This window comes from Macrobrachium nipponense, chromosome 13, assembly GCF_015104395.2.
Source record: "Macrobrachium nipponense isolate FS-2020 chromosome 13, ASM1510439v2, whole genome shotgun sequence".
In the NCBI taxonomy this organism is placed as follows: domain Eukaryota; kingdom Metazoa; phylum Arthropoda; class Malacostraca; order Decapoda; family Palaemonidae; genus Macrobrachium; species Macrobrachium nipponense.
Window position 1 is genome coordinate 100,991,032 of NC_087206.1, and position 22,521 is coordinate 101,013,552.

Genomic DNA, 22,521 nt, shown 5'->3' on the forward strand with positions numbered 1-22,521 from the left:
TTATTAGAGTACCTGCTCAGAAGAAGATGGATGAGTCGGATGGGAAACATTCTCTTTGGGGCAGAACTTGTTTCCCTGAATGGACTATACTACGTGTATAAAGTTTTTTCCTACTAAGAACGGAATTAACATGTGAAAGGATGTCGGGTACCATAAAGGCACAGGTGTTCTGGCACATAACATAAAAAGAATTAGAAGAAAGCGCCAGTCTGGCGCAACGCGCCAGAAGTACCAACCTAGCGCAATGCTCCAGAAGCGCCAGCCTGGCGCAAAATTTGCGCTAGAAGCGCCAGCCTGGCGCAGTGAGCCAAGAGCACCATCCAAGATTTTCTCGTTTTAGCGAGTTATTAACCTAGGAGTCCAGTAGACTCTCGGACACCAAGCTCGGTAACGGCAAGATTCGTTCCTGATTTCGTTACCCATTTAATCACTTAGGCCAGTTCCACGACGCTCTCATATCGCATAGAGCATCGAGAATCTCTTTTTTCGCTCCTATTCGCGTTAACAAAGAGATCCTTCTCGATCGACGATAATACTGTTAACATGTTTAACATTTATTGGAAAGAGTTGTGAGAAGAAGAACAGGCTCCTATACTGCTTTCCTTTCCTACTTCTCCCCCGATTGAAGATGACGTGGGAAAAGCTTCAAGGAAGATTATCTTGCCAGTACAAGAGCAACTGGCCTCTTTGGTGGGAGTGTTAGCGCCTCGTAGGAAGGACGTTGCGCTTCCAATCAAGAAGTCTCGTCCTCTCTCCCCTGCGAAGCGAGAGGCGTCATGCAGACGTGAGCTTCCAACATATCGCAGAGGCTTCGTTTTTCGAGAGCGAGATCGGGAGAATCTTGCGGAAGACACGTAACGCCAGAGAGACGTGAGACGTCGTCGAGACATGAATAGTCATTTAAAGCTGCTTTTAGACGCGAGGCTCCAACCAAATTTTTTGGCGCCAGTTAGGACGCCTTTTGAGAGCGAAGCGTCTTCCAGGCGCGAGGCGTCATCCAGACGTCAGCAGCCACACAAACGGGAGGCGTCAGCCAGGACGCTTGGCTGACTAGAAGCGTCATCCACAGCGTGAAGGGCGTCATCCATTTATGGAGAGAAGCCTGGGCTGTTGGCGCCTTCCAGGACTATTAAAGCGGGGAAGAGGAAGGAATATCATTCCCTTAGCCCCTCTCCTATTGAGGATTTTGTCTCCTCCAGAGGAAAGACGTACTGAATTAGCAGCGGAGACTCATCTAGACCCCGAGTTAGAAGTAAACTCGGAGGAGGAGTATCAAGGAAGAGAAGGACTGTCGAACTATAATGTTTTGACAGCCTTGCTTCTAGAGGAGTATGGAGACGACTTGACTCCTGCCTCTCCTCTTCCCCGCGCGCTTCTTTTCTCGAGTGCAAAGACGAAGAATCTTCGTTTTTTCTTCTTAGAATGAAGCCCGCCATTTCGATGAAGAGGGCTCTTCAGTCTTTAGACTCTTGGATGAAGTTGAAGAAGGAGTTAGTTAGAACGGTCTTCTGCATGCCTCCAGCGAGACTAGCTGGTAAAAGAGGCATTTGATATCAGACGGGAGAGAATATGGGTATTTCTCTTCCGTCTACGTCAGAAGCGGACTTTTCGACCTTAGTTGACGCTTCACGTAGACAAGGTTTGAACTCTGCCCGTATAACTTGGGGCATTTCACTGGACCATCTCCTCAAGGGACTCTTTCAGGTATTGGAAGTTTTCAACTTCTTAGATTGGGTCCCTTTGGGGTGATGTCCAAGAAAGCCCATGATTCTGAAGGACTCGAACCAGAAGTCCTTCTGTGTATTTTGTCTTGTATAGACAAAGCGGTTCAGGATGGCTCGGTTGAGATCTCCTCTTTGTTTGGAGCAGGTCTTCTTAAAAAGAGGACAGTATATAGTGTCTTTTTAACCAAAGCGGTCTCCCACGCTCAGAGGGCAGCGCTTCTGTACTCGCCTTTGTCTGACTTTTTGTTCCCTCTCAGTAGTGAAGGACACTTCTCGTTCATTAACTGAGAAGGCGACTCAAGACCTTCTGACCACAGTCAGTAAGGAAGAAGAAACCTGCAGACAGCCCCAAGAACACTGTCATTGTCTGATGAGGAGAAAGACCGGCCTACAACCTGACACAGATGTGCTAGATGCGAACATATAGGACAGATAAGAGTGTCCGATGTGGGACATTGCCAGACATCCTCGAGAGACTACCAAGCTCGAAGCTCCGGCAAGTGGGGAGGAGCCAACCCAGGCGCGAGGCGCCAGGCAGGAGCGAGGCGCCAGGCGGGCGGGCCGGCCAGGCAGGCGCGAGGTACCAGCCAGCGGCGGAAGCTCCAGGAGGCGCAAGGCGCCACTCCAACCGTAGGCGCGAGACGGCAGCCAGGCGAGAAGCTCCAGGCAGGCGCAAGGCACCAGGCAGGCACAAAGCGCCAACCTGGCGCGAGACGCCAGCAGGCGCTTGCGCCAGGCAGGGCAAAGCGCCAACCTGGCGCGAGACGCCAGCCAGGCGCGAGGTGCCCAGCCACCGCGAAGCTCCAGGCAGGCGCCAAGGCGCCACTCCAACCAGGAGCTAGACTCCAGCCAGGCGCGAAGCTCCAGGCAGGCGCGAGGCGCCAGGCAAGCACAAAGCGCCAGCAGGCCAGCAGCAGCCAGCAGCGCGAGCCAGCCAGCCAGGCGCAAGCCCAGGCTCTAGGCGCGAATCTCCAGCTAAGACGCGAAGCGTCATCCAGATGCGAGGCGCCAGTCAAGCGAAAGGTACCAGACAAGCGCTAGGCGCCAACCAAGAGCGAAGCACCAGCCAGGCGCGAGGTTCCTGCCAGGCTTCAGGCTTCAGTCGGGTGAGATCCATTTCAAGAAAGCCCTGGTCTTCTTTGAAAACATGGAGATCTCCTAAGCACTTCATTAGTGACTTGATTCCTTCAAACAGCTGAGAATTAAAAGCGCAGGAAGTGCGCGCTTTTGCAAATTCTTGTTCTTTACATAACAATATGTCATATAAGACTATTAGCTGTGTTGTACGGTAGAGGCAACTCTGTGTTGACTTCTCATTACACAAAGGATGTCAAGTTAACCTACGAGATCCTTCTCTTTTGGTTTATACGTTTCTGCGGATACGTTACTGGGATAAGGAGCCGACACTGATCCTAACTTTGAGTTAAAGTTTTTTAACTTAGTGAAATTATTGGGGTTTTTGAAAGGAGTGTGGGGATAACTCTTTCCAATTTGAGCGCGAACCCTCGTGTTAGGATCAGGTGATCGGGATCGGTGTTGCGCTCCTTCATAAGGTGTATTGTCATATAAGTGGATCAGCACCCATTGACAAAGTCCTTTCAGGCGCTGCCGAGTAGGGATAAGACCCCTTCAGCAGACCCACAAGAACTCTTGGCCATAGATCACATATCTCGCTAAAGTTTCTTGAGGTGATGCAGACTACTGGGCAAACACCCACGAAGTCTACCACCTATCAGGTAGGAACCAAGGTTTTATTTATACCTACAACATATGTTGTTTACCTGTCTATTCCATATAGTAGCTGTCTCTTACCCTCCCACCGAAGGGTGCCAATCAGCTATGTATATAATCTGACAGTAAGTTGATTGTATGAAAATGATATTGTTATGATACAATAAAGTTTCATACATACTTACCTGGCAGATATATATGATTAGGGCCCACCCAGCCTCCCCGCAAGGAGACAGGTGGAAGAGAAAAAAGTATGATAGAAAACAGGAATGGTTCCTAATCCTGCCACCCAGGTCAGGACGGTAGAGCACCTGACCTACCTGCAGCGTGTGCCGCGAAATTTGAATTTCTGTCGGGGACGACGGAGTCTTAGCTATGTATATATCTGCCAGGTAAGTATGTATGAAACTTTATTGTATCATAACAATATCATTTTTTGTTCATGCCACTTACCTGACAGATATATATATAGCTGTATTTTCTGACGTCCGACAGAAATTTCAAAACTCGCGGCACACGCAGTGGGCGGCCAGGTGGTAGTACCCATTCCCGCCGCTGGGAGGCGGATATCAGGAACCATTCCCATTTTTCTATTCATATTTTTTTCTGTCGCCGCCGGTCGGTTAAACAACTGTTTACAGACCTCTGCTCAGGATTTTTTGGAATTTGACTCGCTTTTAAAGTATCTGATGGTTTTTGGTATTGAATTGGATTGTTGAATTGGCATGCGCGATAGTGGACCGTTTTTTTGATTTTGGATTAACTTTTCTATATAAGAATATGTCTGGATCAAGTTGCTGTGAGGTTTGTTTCAGAGTGTGTGTGAGGGCTGATTGTAAGGTGAGGCTACCGAAAGCATCGGTAGACCCCCACACAGTATGTATGAGTTGTAGGGGGCATAATTGTTTGATTGATAATCGGTGCAATGAATGTGAGAAATTGGGCGATGATGATTGGAGAGGTATATGAGTCCTATCGCCTTAAATTGGAGCGCGATAGGATCAGGAGGTCTTCCTCCAGGAGTGGTTCGACCAAAGGTAAGGCTAACATCTCTCCTACATTAACACCTTTAAAATTTGCAACCCCTAAACCTGTGTTGCCTTCGGGCTCTGATTCTGTGTCAGGAGAAGCGAATGCTCTCTCTCTGATTTTGGAGTCTCTTCGCACTCTGGAGACCAAAGTGAAAGCCTTAGAAACTGGCTCGGTGCAAGTGTGTGATCGTGCCCCTAGTGTTGTGGAGGGGGCGTCAGATCGGCCCCATAATGCCTCTAGGCCTAGACCTCTATCAGACTCCCAAGACTCAGGGAGTAGGTATGTCGAAAGCCGCAAGAGGGGTTATCGGGGGTGCTTCCCACCGATCTGGCGTCCCCCTTCGGCAGGCCTTGTAGCAAAGTCCCAGGCTGCCAAGGAGCGCGCACGAGCGCGCGTCCTGAAAGAGTGTTTTTCGTCCTCCGAAGCGTCTCCCCGCGCAAGGGGTGGAGCGCTCGGAGAGACTCTTCGTCCTCTGAAAAGGACGTTTCGTGCGGAGGACGCTTCACGTCCTCTTTCACCACTTTCGTCGGAGGATGCGTATGACGCTTTTCCGCCTCAGAAAAGGGGTAAGATCTCCTCCGATGAGGACGCTGGGTTGCGTTGCACAGGAGCGCGTATACCTGAGAAGCAGTAGCTGTGCTGTGAGAAGGAAGGAGGCGTCCCCTCGCCCCTCGTCTTCTCTTTGCAGGATCAGTCCTGCTTCCTCTGTTCGTTCTTCCCCGACGAAGAATATTCTTTTGTCCCCTCAGGACCAGCTATCCTCGCTTATGGCTCAGATGGACTCGCCCAGCAGCAGTCGAGCCTAAGCGGAGGAAGGACCTTAGACTGCCTGTCAAAGAGGACGAAGCAGTCTCCTTCTCCCTCTCCTAACTTCGTCTCGTTCGCCGATCGCTTCTCCTTCGGCGATTCGCCGATCTCGTTTTCGTCCCTCTAGAAGGACGTTACGTCAAGACGCTTTGGAGGAGGACGCTCTGCACGACGTTCGACAGGACGCTCGTTCCAGGAAACGCTAGGCAGGACGCTAGGCGGGACGCTTGGCAGGACGCATCGTCATGGACGCTCGTCAGGACGCTCGTCAGGACGCTTGTCAGGACGCTCGTCAGGACGCTTGGCAGGACGCTAGGCAGGACGTTCGTCAGGACGTTCGTCAGGACGCTCGCCAGGACGCTCGGCAGGACACTCGCCAGGACGCTCGGCAGGACGCTTGGCAGGAAGCTCGCCAGGACGTTCAAGGCTCTTTTCAAGACGTTTTTGGGGATTCCGACCAAGAAGTCGTAACCCCAGACGCTAGTTTACGCGCACAGGCACGTATTCCAGCGAAAAGGTCTTCCCTTTCATTTGAGAAAAGTAAGGACGCTTCTCTGGCAAGTGAGACGGCAGCGGATGGCGATAAGGACGCTCGTCCTCGTCAGGACGCTCTACCTTCATCAAGTAGTAAGCGTCATAGAGAAGACAGCCGAAATAAGGCTGCCTCTAGCAAGGATAGGGGTCCTTTGATCAAGCCAAGACCCGACATTAGGACGCCCTCTCCGGACAGACGGTCTCCTCTTCCGTTTAGAGAAGAAGGAGAGCTGAGTAGTTCGGCTGACTCGGTTGAAGAGGAACCTTCTGCGGCCTCTTCAATCTCGGACTATAAAGTCCTAGTGCGGCTCTTGCGTGCTTCTTTCGAAGACAAGTTTCAGCCCGCAGCTCCCAAGTCTCCTCCTTCGCAGTTTTCTTCATCTAAAACTGGAAAACCCCGGAGTTTAGTAGATGAAAATTCTTCTCTCCACGAACGTGCCTTTAAGAAACTCCAAGATTGGATGATACCGAAGGGAAAGAGTCAAGGCAAGACGACCTTCGCCTTGCCCTTCCAGCTAAGACTTAGCGGAAAAGGGGGCATTTGGTATAGAACCAAAGATGAAGTAGGAGTTCGTATCCCTTCTTCGGCTCAAGGAGATTTCTCCAGCCTAGTGGATGCGCAGAGGAGGTCTCTTATACCCTCTGCTAAAGTAACCTGGACCTTTACGGAGACTGACCATCATTTGAAGGGTCTGCTCAGGACGCTGGAAGTGTTCAACTTCCTTGACTGGTGTTTGGGAGTTCTGGATCTGCAAGCGAGAAGCCCAGAATCTCTCAGTCTGGGGGAGCTGTCCAGCGTGTTAGCATGTATGGACAAAGCCGTCAGGGATGGTTCGGAGGAGATCGTATCTCATTTTGGAACGGCTTTATTAAAAAAAAAAAGAGAGCTTTGCTGTGCAACTTCAACAGCTCGTCGGTAACTCCAGCTCAGAAAGCGGATTTGCTGTTTTCGCCTCTTTCGAACCATCTCTTCCCCCAGACTTTTAGTAAAGGACCTGACGAACAGTTTTGCAAGAGAAGGCAACTCAGGACCTTTTGGCCCAGTCTACAAGACGGTCAGCCGTACCTTCAACCTCTTCAGCCGCGGGGTTTGACCGCCGAAGAAAGTTAAGCCCTTTCGTGGGGCTCCCCCTTCGAGAGCAGCTCCTCGAGGGAGAGGGTTTTCACGAGGAAGAGCTTCCTTTAAGCCAAAGCCTTCCAAGTGAGAAGCATGTCCTTCAGACACCAGTCCGGAGCCAGAACTAAAGTTTTTTTTGCGGGAGCGTGGAGAGAGAGAGACCAGGACTCTTGGTCCCTCAAGATCGTGAGCAGGGTACAAGATCCCCTTTTTAGATCTTCCTCCTCTTTCTACGACTCCCAGAGACCTTTCTCCATCCTATCAGGGAGAAAAGAAGAAAGTATTATTCGATCTCCTTCAGCAGATGATCGACAAAAGAGCGGTGGAACAAGTCCGCGGACCTGGGTTCCCCAGGTTTTTTACAACAGAATCTTCCTAGTACCGAGCAGTCGTCAGGGTTGGCGTCCAGTTCTAGATGTAAGCAGGCTCAATCTGTTCGTGCAAAAGACCAAATTCACGATGGAGACGCCCTCATTCGGTTCTGGGAGCCTTGAGACCGGGCGACTGGAATGGTGTCCTTAGACTTGCAGGACGCGTACTTCCACATCCCGATCCACCCTCTTTCGGAAGAAATATCTAAGGTTTGTCTTAGACAAAAAAAGTGTGGCAGTTCAGAGCTATGTGTTTCGGACTGACACGGCTCCGATGGTGTTCACTGTAGTAATGAAGAACGTAGCGAGGTTGGCTACACTCTTCGGGAATAAGAGTTTCCCTGTACCTCGACGACTGGCTGATCAGAGCGTCGTCGAGAGAGAAGTGTCTGAAGGACTTGCAGTTCACTTTAGCCCTAGCGAAGTCCCTGGGACTTCTGGTCAACCTCGAAAAGTCGCATCTGACCCAACACAGTCCATCGTGTATCGGGGATTCAGATGGATTCAGTGGCTTTTCGAGCGTTTCCGTCCCAGGAACGTCAGCGGCTAGGCTTAGAAAAGATCTCAGCCTTTCTAAGGAAAGAGACTTGCTCGGCGAGGGAATGGATGAGTCTGCTGGGGACCATTTCCTTGCTGGAAAGGTTTGTTTCCTTGGGAAGACTGCACATCAGGCCTCTCCAATTTTTCCTTGCGGACGAGTGGAAGGCCAAGGACGATCTCAATGCCATATTGAGAATATCGCTTCCGATCAAGAACCATCTAAGATGGTGGTTGGACCCTCAGAAGCTTCAGGAGGGCGTGTCCCTAAGTCTTCTGAGTCCCGACCTAGTGTTGTTCTCCGACGCTTCCATCACGGGCTGGGGAGCAAACACTAGGATGGGAAGGAAGTGTCAGGCTCCTGGAGAGGGGAACAGGTAGCCTGGCATATAAATGTCAAAGAACTGGCAGCAGTATTTCTGTCCCTGCAGTTCTTCGAAAGGAGTTTGGTTGGGAGAACAACGATTGGTTCAGATAAACTCGGACAATACCACAGCACTCGCTTCTATTTTAAAAAACCGGGAGGGGAACATCACTCCAGAACGTTTTCCCTAACGAGAGAGATTCTGCTGTGGGCAAAGAGAAAAAATGTGACTATCCTGACGAGATTCATTGCTTGGTAGTTGCCAAAAACGTCAGGGCAGATCTTCTCAGTCGTCGGGAACAAGTCCTACCGACGGAATGGACCTTGAACGAAGACGTTTTGTCGAGACCTTTGACTTGTGGGGACGTCACTGGTCGACTTATTCGCGACGTCAAGGGACCAAGAGACTTCCTCTTTACTGCTCTCCCCGGTCCTGGATCCAGAAGCAATCGCGGTAGACGCTTTGCTTTGGAATTGGACGGGTCTAGACTTGTACGCCTCCCACCATTCAAGATATTGGGGGAAGTCATGAGGAAGTTTGCGGCCTCAGAAGGGCGAGGTTAACCCTGATCGCTCCGATGTGGCCAGCGAGAGAATGGTTCACAGAGGTCATGTCTTTCCCTTGTAGACTTTCCAAGGACATTGCCCTGGAGGAAAGATCTACTCAAACAGCCCCACTTCGAAAGGTTTCACCAAAACCTCTCCGCTCTGGGTCTGACTGCGTTCAGACTATCGAAAAGTTGGCCAGAGCGAGAGGTTTTTCGAAAGCAGCTGCGAGAGCAATCTCACATGCAAGACGTGCTTCCACAAGAGCTGTTTACCAATCGAAGTGGGCTTCCTTCAGGGCATGGTGTAAAAAGGAGAGAGTTTCCTCTTCCTCGACCTCTGTGAACCAAATAGCTGATTTTCTGCTCTTCCTTAGGAATGTGCAAAAATTAGCGGTCCCTACCATCAAGGGATATAAAAGCATGTTGTCAGCGTTTTAGACACAGAGGCCTTGACCTGTCTGACAACAAGGACATTCATGACCTTTTAAAGTTCTTTCGAGACCTCGAAGGTTCCTCAAATGAGACCTCCATCATGGAACCTTGACGTAGTCCTTAAATTCCTTATGTCAAGCCCTTTCGAACCGCTTCAGGCAGCGTCTCTTCGAAACCTGACAAGGAAGGCTCTTTTCCTAACTTCTCTTGCGACGGCTAAGAGAGTTAGTAAATTCAAGCGTTTAACAAGTTAATGGGATTCAAAGGAGACAATTGCTGTCTGCTCGTTGAACCCACTTTCTTGGCGAAGAATGAAAATCCTTCGAACCCTTGGCCGAAGACTTTCGAGATCAAGGGTATGTCAAGTCTGGTGGGCCAAGAACCAGAGAGAGTCCTGTGCCCGGTCAGGGCTCTCAAGTTCTACGTGCATAGAACGAAAGAGGTAAGAGGTCCCTCAGGTAATCTCTGGTGCTCTGTGAAGAGACCAGAGTTACCTTTATCGAAGAATGCTGTTGCTTTCTTTCTAAGGGACATCATTCGGGAGGCTCATTCATCTTTCCAGAAGACTGATTTGAGCCTCTTACGAGTGAAAGCGCACGAAGTTCGAGCCGTCGCTACCTCTCTTGCCTTCCAAAAGAACATGTCGATCAAGGACATCCTTGATTGCACCTTTTGGAGGAGTAACTCCGTCTTCGCCTCACATTACCTAAGGGATGTAGAACGATTTATGACGATTGTAATGACCTGGGGGGGGGTGGGGCCAATACGTTTCTGCGGACACAGTATTGGGGTCCGGAATAGTAAGCTTCTTTCCCTATCCCTTAGTTAGGATTAGGTTGTTTGTTGTTGTGTTTTTAGGTTGTGGTGAGTCTTATGTGAAGATCTCCCATCCTTTAGTTAGTTTTAAGGGTTTTTTGTGAATAGTTGGTCAGGTGGTGGTCAGTTGCTTCCGTTGCCCTCATTTGTATGGCCTCGATGATCTTGTCACGTTGAGGTCTCGTACCCTTGACAGATCATCCAGAGCGCACCAGCACTACAGGTCTCCACCTGGCTGGCAACTCTGATTTAAGCAAAAGCAGCCTTACGTGACAGTAATCACATAGTCTACTTTGCAAACAGGTGAGGAACCAAGATGTATATCATCTACTTAATTTAAGTTTCCTATCCTATTCTGTCTCTTCCCACCATCCGAAGGTGGGATTCAGCTATATATATATCGTCAGGTAAGTGGCATGAACAAAATGTTATTGTTATTATACAATTAAGTTTGTTCATACTTACCTGGCAGATATATATAATTAAAGTGCCCGCCCTCCTCCCCTCAGGAGACAGAGGCATTAATAAAAATATGAATAGAAAATGGGAATGGTTCCTGATATCCGCCTCCCAGCGGCGGGAATGGGTACTACCACCTGGCCGCCCACTGCGTGTGCCGCGAGTTTTGAAATTTCTGTCGGACGTCAGAAAATACAGCTATATATATATCTGCCAGGTAAGTATGAACAAACTTAATTGTATAATAACAATAACATTTTGTTCATGAGACTTACTTGGCAGATATATATATAGCTGTATTCTCCGAAGTCCGACAGAATTTCAAACTCGCGGCACACGCAGTGGCGGCCAGGTGGTAGTACCCATTCCCGCCGCTGTGGGAGGCGGATATCAGGAACCATTCCCATTTTCTATTCATATTTTTTTCTGTCGCCGGGTCGGTAAAACACCTGTTTACAGACCTCCGCCCAGGATTTTTGGATTTGACTCGTTATAAGTATCTGGATTGACTTTTGGTTTTGACTCTGGATTGTTGGATTGGCATACGCAATAGTGGACTGTTTTTGAATTTTGGATTGGCTTTTCTCTGAACGTGATGTCGGGATCAAGTTCAGTGAGCTTCAGAGTGTGTGAGAGAAGTGATTGCAAGGGGTGAGGCTACCGAAATCATCGGTAGACCCCCACACAGTATGTTATGGGGTATGTAGGGGGCATGTTTGTTTGCTGGTTGATCGTTGCATTGAATGCAAAAGTTTGACTTGAGGATGAATGGAAGGTGTATGAATCCTATCGGCGTACAAGTTGGAGCGCGATAGGATCAGGAGGTCTTCCTCTAAGAGCGGTTCTACGAAAGGTAAGGGAAGTAACATTTCGCCTATATTAACACCAGTAGAATTTGCTTCACCTAATCCTGTGTTGTTGCCTGAGGGCCCTAGTTCTGTGTCTGGAGAAGGTAATGCCCTTTCTCTGATTCTAGAGTCGTTACGTACTCTAGAGTCCAAAGTGTTGGCCCTTGAAAACGGCTCGAATAAAGTGTGTGATCGTGCCCCTAGTGTTGTGGAGGGGGCGTCAGATCGGCCCCATAATGCCTCTAGGTCTAGACCTCTGTCGGACTCCCAGACCTCAGGGAGTGGGCATGTCGAAAGCCGCAAGAGGGTTACGGGGGCTCCCCACCGATCTGGCGTCCCTTCAGCAGGACCTGTTGCTGCTTCCCAGGCTGCCAAGGAGCGTGCTCAGGCTCGCATCCTTAAGGACTGTTTTTCGCCTCCTCCGAGGCGCCCTCCCCAGCGCAAGGGGTGGAGCGCCCGGAGTGACTCGCGTCCGCTGAAAAGGACTTTTCCTAGGGAGGACGCTTTACGTCCCCTCTCTCCGCTCTCGTTGCGGTCTTCGCCTGCGTCGTATGACGACGGTTTCCTCCACAGAAGAGAGGTAGGACGTCGTCCGAGGCGACGCTGAGAAACCGCCTTCTCTTCGCGCCTCGGAGAGGCAGGTTGCTGTTCCTTTGAGAAGGAAGGAGGCGTCCCCCCAACCCCGCCCCTCGTCTTCTCGCAGGCGCAGCCCTTCACCGCCTCTTGGTTCTTCACCTACGAAGAGCATTCTTGCGTCGCTTCAAGACCATTGTCGGCCTTGATGGCTCGGAAGACTCGCCCAGCAGCAGTTGAGCCTAAACGAAGGAAGGACGCTAGACTGCCTGTCAAGAGGACAAGGCAGTCTCCTTCTCCGTCTCCTCGTTCGTCTCTGTCTCCACCCGTACGTCAGGACGCCTTTGAGGACGCTCGACAGGACGCCTTGGAGGACGCTTTTGATGACGCTCGGCAGGACGTTTTCGAAGACGCTCGTCGGATGATGTGCTTGACGCTTTGCCTGCGGAGAAGACTTTCGAGAGCGCTCAGAAGGACGCTTTGAAAGCGAAAGCAGGACGCTTGAGCGTGAGAAGTAAGGACGCTCCTCGTGAGAGACTAAGAATACCTCTCTTGACGCGCAGCGCGGTCAGGACGCTCGTCGTGGTTCGAGCTCTAGAGATCGACAGAACGGGTCAGGTCCGCTTTCGAAGAGACTGATTTTAGTCTTCCTCGAAAGCCTTTGTTGAAGGCTAGACCCGTTGGGCGCACGCCCTCTCCAGAGGTTCAATCTCCTTTGCCTCTTCGGGAGGAAGGAGAGTTAGTAGTCCAGCGGATTCAGTGGAGGAAGAACAGCCGTCAGAGTCGTCAGTCTCCGACTACAAGGTGCTGGTTCGCCTTTTACGTTCCTTGTTTGGCGAGAAAGTTCCAGCCTGCAGCTCCTAAGTCTCTCCCTCTCATTTTCGTCTTCGAAGTCGAGCAGGTTTCGGAAGTGGTGGGAGATGAAGACTTCCTTGTCCACTAAGAGAGCATTCAAGAAATTGCAAGATTGGATGGAACGTCGGAAGGATCAGGGCAAGTCGACTTTCGCCCTTCCTCCTTCAAGACTCAGTGGGAAAGGCGGCATTTGGTACGAGACCAAGGCGGAAGTAGGAGTTAGATCCCTTCTTCTTCACAAGGGACTTTGCTAGTCTGGTGGACGCCCAGAAGAGATCACTGTTATCGTCAGCTAAGATTTCATGGACCCCAACGGAGATCGACCATCACATGAAAGGTTCTGTTAAAGACTCTGGAAGTCTTTAACTTCCTAGTCTGGTGCCTAGGAGTCCTGGATCTTCAATCTATAGATCCTGATTCTTTGAGTCTGGGGGAGCTGTCCAATGTGTTGTCATGCATGGACAAGGCCGTCAGGGATGGTTCGGAAGAGTTAGTGTCTCATTTCGGCACTGCTTTCCTCAAGAAGAGAGCGCTGTTCTGCAATTTTACAGCGAGGTCTGTTTCCGCATCGCAGAAGGCAGAGCTTCTCTTTGCACATCTTTCGAGCCATCTCTTTCCCCCAGGCTATGGTAAGGGACCTGACAGTGAGCCTACAAGAGAAGGCTACCCAGGATCTCTTAGAAAACCCAGTCTTCAAGACGTCCCGCAGTCCCCCTACCACGTCGTCGTCTGGACGACCTCCTAGGAAGGTTAAGCCCTTTCGTAGCGCTCCTCCCTCGAGAGCTGCTCCTCGAGGGAGAGGACTTGCAAGAGGAAGAGGTTCCTTCAAACCTAAATCCTCTAAGTGAAAAGAAAGTCCTTCAGATGCCTGTCGGAGCCAGGCTAAAGTTCTTTGCGGGTGCGTGGAGAGAGAGAGATACAGATGCGTGTCCCTCAAGATAGTGGAACAGGGGTACAAGATCCCCTTTTGTGGACCCTCCTCCTCTGTCAACGACTCCCAGAGATCTTTCCCCGTCATATCAAGGGGAGAAACATCAGGTTCTTTTAGATCTTTTGAACAAATGATCATGAAAAGAGCGGTGGAGCAGGTCTTAGACTGGGGTCACCAGGATACTACAACAGACTTTTCCTGGTACCAAAGCAGTCGTCGGGGCGGGGTGGCGTCCAGTCTTGGACGTAAGCAGCCTGAATCTTTTCGTGGAAAAGAAAAAATTCAAGATGGAAACACCTCAGTCGGTTCTAGGAGCCTTAAGACCGGGCGACTGGATGGTGTCCTTGGACCTACAGGACGCATACTTTCACGTGCCTATCCACCCTCTTTTCAAGAAAGTTTCTGAGGTTTATGCTAAGGGGACAAAGTTTGGCAATTCCGACCTTTTTTTTGTTTTCGGTTTTAGCACGGCTCCGATGGTATTTACCATGATCATGAAAACGTAGCGAGATGGTTACATTCTGCAGGAATAAGAGTGTCCCTGTATCTCGACGATTGGCTGATCAGAGCATCGTCAGAAGAAAGGTGTCTGAAGGACCTTCACTTCACTTTGGCCTTGGCGAAGTCCCTGGGACTTCTGGTCAACCTCGAAAGTCGCATCTGACCCCAACACAGTCATCGTGTTTCTGGGGATTCAGATGGATTCAGTAGGCTTTTCGAGCGTTTCCGTCCCAGGAACGACAGCTGCAAGGCTTAGAGAAAGTCTCGGCATTCCTGGGGAAGGAAGCTTGCTCGGCGAGGAATGGATGAGTCTGCTGGGAACCATTTCCTCGCTGGAAAAGTTTGTTTCCCTGGGAAGACTACACCTCAGACCTCTCCAGTTTTTCTTTAGCAGACGAATGGAGAGTCAGAGAGGATCTGGTTGCGACCCTTTTCATCACCAAATCGGTGAAGAACCATCTAAGATGGTGGTTAGATCCTCGGAAGTTTCGAGAGGGGTTGTCCCTAAAGCTTCTGAGCCCAGACCTAGTGTTGTTTTCCGACGCTTCGGTGTCGGGATGGGGAGCAACACTGGGAGGGGAGGAAGGAAGTGTCAGGCACCTGGAGGGGGGAACAGGTGTCCTGGCACATCAATGTAAAGGAACTAGCGGCGGTTTTTCTGGCGCTACAGTTCTTCCAACAAAAGGTTGCAGAGAAAGTAGTCCAAGTCAACTCGGACAACACCACAGCCCTTGCGTACCTAAAGAAGCAGGGAGGTACACACTCCCGTCCTCTGTTTTATTTAGCGAGGGAGATTCTGCTGTGGGCAGATGCGAGACGGATAAGGATCCTGACGAGATTTATCGCAGGAGTCCCAGAAACGTCAGAGCAGACCCTTCTCAGCCGACCAAGATCAGATCCTGCCGACGGAATGGACGTTGCACCAGGACGTCTGTCGAGAGCTCTGGAGACTGTGGGGTTAGTCGACCTATTTGCGACGTCGGAGAACAAAGAGGTTGCCTCTTTATTGCTCTCCTGTGCTGGATCCAGGAGCAGTCGCGATAGACGGCCTCTGCTCTGGGACTGGACGAACCTGGACTTATATGCCTTCCCGCCATTCAAGATCATGGGGGAAGTAGTAAGGAAGTTCGCGGCATCGGAGGGGACGAGGTTGACCCTGATCGCCCCGATGTGGCCAGCGAAAGAATGGTTCACAGAGGTAATGTCATTCATCATAGACTTTCCGAGGACATTGCCCTGGAGGAAAGATCTACTCAGACAGCCCCACTTCGCAAGATATCACCGAAACCTCTCCGCTCTGGGTGACTGCAGACGGGCGTTCAGACTATCGAAAAACTGGCCAGAGCGAGAGGTTTTTCTAAAGCAGCTGCAAAGGCGATCGCCCAATGCTGGAGGGAAACGTCCTCGAGAGCTGTTTACCAGTCGAAGTGGGCTTCCTTCAGGGCATGGTGTAGAAAGGAGGGAATTTCCTCTTCCTCTACCTCTGTGAGCCAGATAGCCGATTTCCTGCTATTTTTAAGAAATGTGCAGAAGCTGGCGGTCCCGACCATCAAGGGATATAAGAGCATGCTGTCGGCAGTCTTCCGACACAGAGGACTAGACCTGTCTGATAACAGGGATCTTCACGATCTCCTGAGATCATTTGAGACATCCAAGATACCTCAGGCGAGGCCTCCTTCTTGGAACCTGGATTAGTCCTTAGACTGTTAATGTCGAGTCCTTTCGAACCTCTACATGAAGCGTCTCTTAGGAACTTGACTAAGAAGGCTCTTTTCCTAACTGCTCTGGCGACGGCGAAGAGAGTTAGCGAAATTCAGGCCATTTGTAAGAGAGTGGGCTTCAAAGGGGACAATGCTGTCTGCTCTTTTGAGTCCCACTTTCTTAGCAAGAATGAAAACCCGTCGAACCCTTGGCCAAGGAGCTTTGAAATCAAGGGTATGACAAGCCTTGTGGGCCAAGAACCTGAGAGAGTCCTGTGCCCTGTCAGGGCTCTAAAGTTTTATGTCCACAAGACTAAAGAAGTACGAGGTCCCTCAGATAATCTCTGGTGTTCGGTTAAACGACCCGATATACCGTTATCCAAGAACGCTTTGGCGTTCTTTCTGAGGGACGTCATTAAAGAGGCTCATTCGTCTTCCACACAGATCGATTTGAGCCTCTTGCGAGTGAAAGCTCACGAGGTCAGAGCTGTTGCAACCTCGCTTGCCTTCCAAAGGAACATGTCGATCAAGGACATCCTTGACGCCACCTTTTGGAGGAGCAATTCAGTATTCGCCTCACACTACTTGAGAGATGTGAGAACGATATACGAGGACTGTTGTTCTCTTGGGCCATACGTTTCTGCAGACACAGTCTTGGGGGCTGAAGGTAGCTCTCTCCCTATCCCTTAGTTAGGTTTAGGTTAGTTTTTAGTTGATGTGTTTTTGGTTGTGGTGAGGCTTTGGTGAAGACCTCCCATCTTTTAGTAGTGTTCAGGGGGTCTTTGTTAGTTGGTCAGGTGGTGGTCAGTTGCTTCGTTGCCCTCATTTGTATGGCTCTATGCTCTTGTCACATTGAGGTCACGTCCCCGTTGACAGAGCATTCAGAGCGCACCAGCACTACAGGTCTCCACCTGGCTGGCAACTCTGATTAAGCACAAGCAGGCTGTAGTGACAGTAATCACAGAGTCTACTTTGCTAACAGGTGAGGAACCAAGGTGTATATCATCTACTTAATTTAAGTTTCCTACAAATCCTATTCTGTCTCTTCCCACCATCCGAAGGTGGGATTCAGCTATATATATATCTGCCAAGTAAGTCTCATGAACAAAATGTTATTGTTATAATACAATTAAGTTTGTTCATACTTACCTGGCAGATGTATATAATTAAGTGCCCACCCACCTCCCCCCAGGAGACAGTGGCACTGATAAAATATGAATAGAAAATGGGAATGGTTCCTGATATCCGCCTCCCAGCGGCGGGAATGGGTACTACACCTGCCGCCCACTGCGTGTGCCGCGAGTTTTGAAATTCTGTCGGACTTCGGAGAATACAGCTATATATATATCTGCCAGGTAAGTATGAACAAACTTAATTGTATTATAACAATAACATTTTTGAGAATTTTTGTATGAATGAGTTTTTCGTTTCGAGTTATGGGTTGTTTGTAATGAGTTCGGGGATAACTCAGAACAATTCTATATACTAACATGGTGGTTAGGATCAGGTGGTCGGGATTGGTTATGCTCCTTCACAAGGTGTGTTGTCATAGAAGTGGTCCAGTACCCATTGACAAAGTCCTTTTAGGCTCTGCCGAGTAAGCGGTTCTTATACCCATCGACAGACCCACAAGAACTCTAGCCATAGATCTAATATCTCGCTAAAGTCTTGAGGTGATGCAGACTACCGGGCTACAGCCACGAAGTCTACCACCTATCAGGTAGGAACCAAGGTTTTTTCTTTTATACCTACAACATATGTTGTTTACCTGTCTATTCCATATTAGCTGTCTCTGACCCTCCACCAAAGGGTGCCAATCAGCTATGTATATATCTGACAGGTAAGTTCATTGTATGAAAATGATATTGTTATAATACAATAAAGTTTCATACATACTTACCTGGCAGATATATACGATTAATGGCCCACCCAGCCTCCCCGCAGGAGACAGGTGGAAGAGAGAAAATATGATAGAAAACGGGAATGGTTCCTAGTCCTGCCGCCCAGGGCAGGCAGGTAGATCACCTGACCTACCGGTAGCGAGTGGCGCGAAATTTGAATTTCTGTCGGGGACGACGGAGTCTTAGCTATGTATATATCTGCCAGGTAAGTATGTATGAAACTTTATTGTATTATAACAATATCATTTTTGCTAAGTATACAAACCTAGGTCCTTCATACTTAGTGCCCACCTCATGCCACCCCTCAGTCAGTCACTTGGGCCGAAAGCAAATTGGAATGTTTACGTCCAGTCGGTCGGAGGGAGTACCAACAACTGGACCGGTAGTTAACTACTAAACCGCCTTGTTTGAAGATTTCAGCAGCTGTGTCCAGGCTATGCCTCAAGCATAACCTATTGTGTCTTCTTTCGAGACATCTGCTGTTGTCTTCCCTCCAAAGGAGTAGTTTGACTGTTAGACGTTTTCCTAACTGCCTGTTGCACCAACCTATCGTTAGTGTCCATCCTTCTTCTATCTATCGCCTCTTCCAGTATGACCTCTGGCAACAGCAGTTGCGATTCCAAGATATCCCCATTCCTCATTGCTAACAGGGAATCCAAATCCACATTGCGGCTTAGTCTAGCCAATGCTGCATCTCTCCTCATTAGCAGGATATTTGCCCAAACATTAGCACTTACGTTTGTCAGGTACGCAATCGCCTTGGAACCTGACTGTAGTAATCTAATGAACAATGGTTCATCCACTACTTTCCTTGTTGCTTCCGAGGATGCAATTTTCGCCACTGCTGTTGACCAAAGGTCTAACCAAGAAGCAGCCTGAAAGACAGAAGAAGCTGTTGCTTCTAACGTAGCAGCCTCTTGGTACGTCATCGAAGGGCACTCCATTTTAACCTGATCCAAGGTTAATCCAGGCCTTAACCTTACAACATTAGGGTTCATTTGTCTAGACAGCAAAGGGACCTTCGGTGTCGTATAATATTTCCTTTGCTTTATCATTGGAGGGGGAATAAATTTAAATGATCTATTAGATCTTAAGGAATTATCCCTCCCTGCAATCTTTGCGTTTACGTGTTGCAAGACCGATTCCGCATGACTCGAACAAGGCAATTCATACGACACCTTGGTATCCCTCTTTAGTCCAAATGCCATGTCAATTCCAGGAGGTAGCATACTGGCCGGTGTTTCTGTCTTCTCCGAAAGGCTATTGAATTGACGAATCAAATCAATAACCTCTGCATACGAGGCCAGAAACTCTTGGTTTTCTCCTTCCTCCAGCTCTAGTGTACCATTCTCCGTCACAAGGGATGTTGTCTCGCCTCTATCTTCTGACAGACGGCCCGGAATTCCACGGCCGCCTGCCCCTACGGCCGCGGTCTCTTTGATCTTTGCTGGCCGCTGTCGGCTCGATCCCGGATAGTCAGCAGGGGAACGAGAACGTCTCACTCTTTCTCTGCTCACAGATCTAGAGCGAGAATCTCGTCTAGATCTCCAAGATGAAGGCTCCCTTAAGACAGAGATAAGTTCGTCTCTATTAGCATTGGCATCGTTTTGGAGCGTCGGCGAGCCCGGCCTCGACCTTCTATCCAGACGGACACTGCCTTCCACGAACGTATCCGCCGAGGTTGCCAACTCTCTATTTTTCGTACTTTTAATAGGAGCCTTATCGTCCTTCGTACGTATTTTGAACGGCCTTACGGGCGAAACTGGGACCTGCATTCCATCCTCTGCCGCACCTTTCGCCGCCAACGTCGATTTTACCAGAGGTATCACGGTTTTTGCGATCCGAACTGGCAACTCCGCCTCGGCCGCTAGCTCGCCGGCTGTCACCTCTCTCGCTTGTTCGGATTCTTGCGAACGGCTTCGTCTGCCAACCTTGTGCTTAATAGCCACTGATTTTCCGACCTTCTTGCTGACTTGGAAATGACAGTCTTGGTCCGAAAAAGAGGAAGAATTGATTCTTCTCCTCTTAGCCCGAGGATCCGCCAGGAACTCCTGAATCCTCCTCCAACGCTTGACTGGCGCTCGCCGTGACGTTTTCGGACTTAGCGATGACGCCGAACTAGAGGAAGAAGACGAAGAAGGCGAATCACACTTTTTCTTTTTGTCTCTCTTATTCATTCTCTTCTCTATATCCTGTAATTTCTGCATTACAGTTTGCATTGACGGGTCAGAAGGGCGAGAATCGGTCTGTGACGTCATCACGCCTGCCATATCGGAGTGTGACGTATGTTGTGACGTCATCCCTCTCGTAGATAGAGACTGAGAAGTTTCTGCTGGCAACCGCACGTTTGCTGCCAAACTACCTCCCACGTTCTGCATCGCTGTAAATACTGAGTGGGATGGTGAAGCCGCGGTATTATTCCAAAAAAATAAATTGCAAGCCCGGGGGATGAGGAACATTCAGCGCTGCCGCGACCTGCTGGAACCGTGACGTCATATAATGCGCAAGCAGACCATTCAAGGTTGGTACGCCTGGTAGGCCTAGCGCTGACCACGAACCATCTAACCTATGCGCTTGAGTAGCAGGAGCCTGGAACAAAGATGGCGGATCTCCCCCTCTACTTGCTGGGAACAAAGGAGAGTGCAAATTATTCATAAAATTACCCAAGGCCCCTCCTGACGTTTCCGATACAGAACCGCTAGGAGAAACCGAAGAGGTATGAGACAAATCAAAAGCAGGTGGAGAAACATATGGAGCAGCCTGGTTTATTACCGATACAAAAGAAGCCGGTAAGGTTTGGTCATCCAAAGATGGCATCACCCCCTTCCTTTTGTATTGGCTTTTCCCATAGAACTTCTTCCACTGTTCCACCGACCAACCGCGACAAACAGAACACGGATTAGTAACCGTACATACGTTTGCCCTGCACCTACTACACGTTGGATGAGGATCCGTCGACACCGAAGTTAGGAACCTAGAACATGGAAAGCCACTGACTCCTGGGCATTTCCTTTGTCTCCTCTTTGACACGGTAGACGATCCCGATGTTGAGGCAAAATTCTCCATCATACCACGTATACACTCTTACCACACACTGATCACACTTGGAGAAAGAAAAGGAATGAAAAATAAAAAAAAAAATGAAATGGATAAAGAACGGGCAAACTGAAAAACCGGCTTTAAATGAGATAGACAGTAACACGTCTTATCTTAAAGGCGGTAGGAAAATAACTGGTGGGTCACAGGTAGCCGTGGGCATTCTGGGTATACATGCCCCGTGACCTGGTATAGATGCCATTAGTCCCTGGATCTCACAAGTGTAATTTTAATTCTACCGGTTTCCAGCTTGGCGCTAGTACATCCTAATGTTAAGACCTCAGGTTTGTTAGTTATGAAAAATACAAATTAGTTACAAATTTGGTATGTTTGTATAGTTAGGACAAATACAAATTACTTAAAAAAAAAAAACTGTGATTTTATGCATGTGCACAATTTTCTTAATAATGATAAATTATGAAAATATGATATTTGTAATTAAAATATGTAAACAACCAAAAAATTTATATTTTCTTCAAATGGAAGTAAAAAAAAAAAAAAAAAACAATGTCTTCATATACTTGTAACATACTTTAATGCCTCACTGAAGCAAGGCAAACAGATATGGTTGATCCTTATATACTGCATAGTCTGTTGAAACACAAAGATGTTGCCTTGTCGCTCATTTACATCCTTCGAGTATGGAGATTTCCGTTGCATAGTTCAGTATTTAGTAGTTTATCACATGTCAATGTTGAGAGGTTTAATAGCTGGCAGTCCTTCCATTTAAAGCACAGAGCCTCAATGAATCTTGATATTCCAAGTACATACAATCTTTCACAGTACTACACAGCTTGTAATGTTTCAGGCCATATTCATGAGCATCCAATAGGGAGGTAGTGCCATCAGTAGTGCATCTCACATAGTGTAATGTGGGTGTGTATGTTCTTTGCATGGTCACTTCAGCCCCTAGCTGCAAACCCTTTCATTCCTCCTACATACTTCTGTTCTTATTTTCTTTCTTCCTTCTTACTTTCCATCCTCTCCCAACTGCGAGTCTTCCTCCTGTTACACCTTTAGAACCTCCTTTACTCTTAATTTTCCTGTCTGTGCTGAATGACTTCAAGGTCCCAGCAACTTGGCCTTTTGCCTGTATATAATATTCCAATTCCATACTTGTGAGCCGTAACCATTAGATATTGGTGGAATGTCTTCCTGCTCTCATCAAGTATAAATTCTTGACCAGGCTGGAATTGTTGATAACTTGTTAAGTGAAGACTGGATTTTATGCAAGCATACAAAATATACAAAATTAAAATAAAAAATCTAATGTCATCAGAACATGCTTCGACCTATTCATCAATAAACTTATTGGTTCCACAGTATCACATCCAAAATGCCTTCAGTAAGAAAGACTGTAAATGTCTATGGGCCATGTTTTACCATCTGGTCCTACAGAAACAGCAAAACAAATATACCTTCTTTTCGAGCAATGTGTAAACTGACATTGCCTGATAGTCATTGTTCTCCAATCAGTTGAGTCTTGCGTAACAGTGCTACATTGGGGTGAGTCTACTGTTGTTATAGTTTTTTCATCTGATTCAGCAGTCTTCACTAGAGTTCCCATTTCTGAAAGAATTGTGCTCCACAACAAATTCTTCAACAGTTGACTCAAAAGATCACTTGTCATCTTTATTGGATATC

General features: G+C 48.6%; 1 protein-coding gene across 1 annotated transcript in view; it reads left to right on the forward strand.

Annotated features, from left to right (window-relative positions):
• Window positions 1-22,521, forward strand: part of LOC135225231 (protein pelota-like) — a 131,948-nt gene that overhangs the window by 15,144 nt on the left and 94,283 nt on the right. The gene's annotated exons all lie outside the window — the stretch shown is intronic.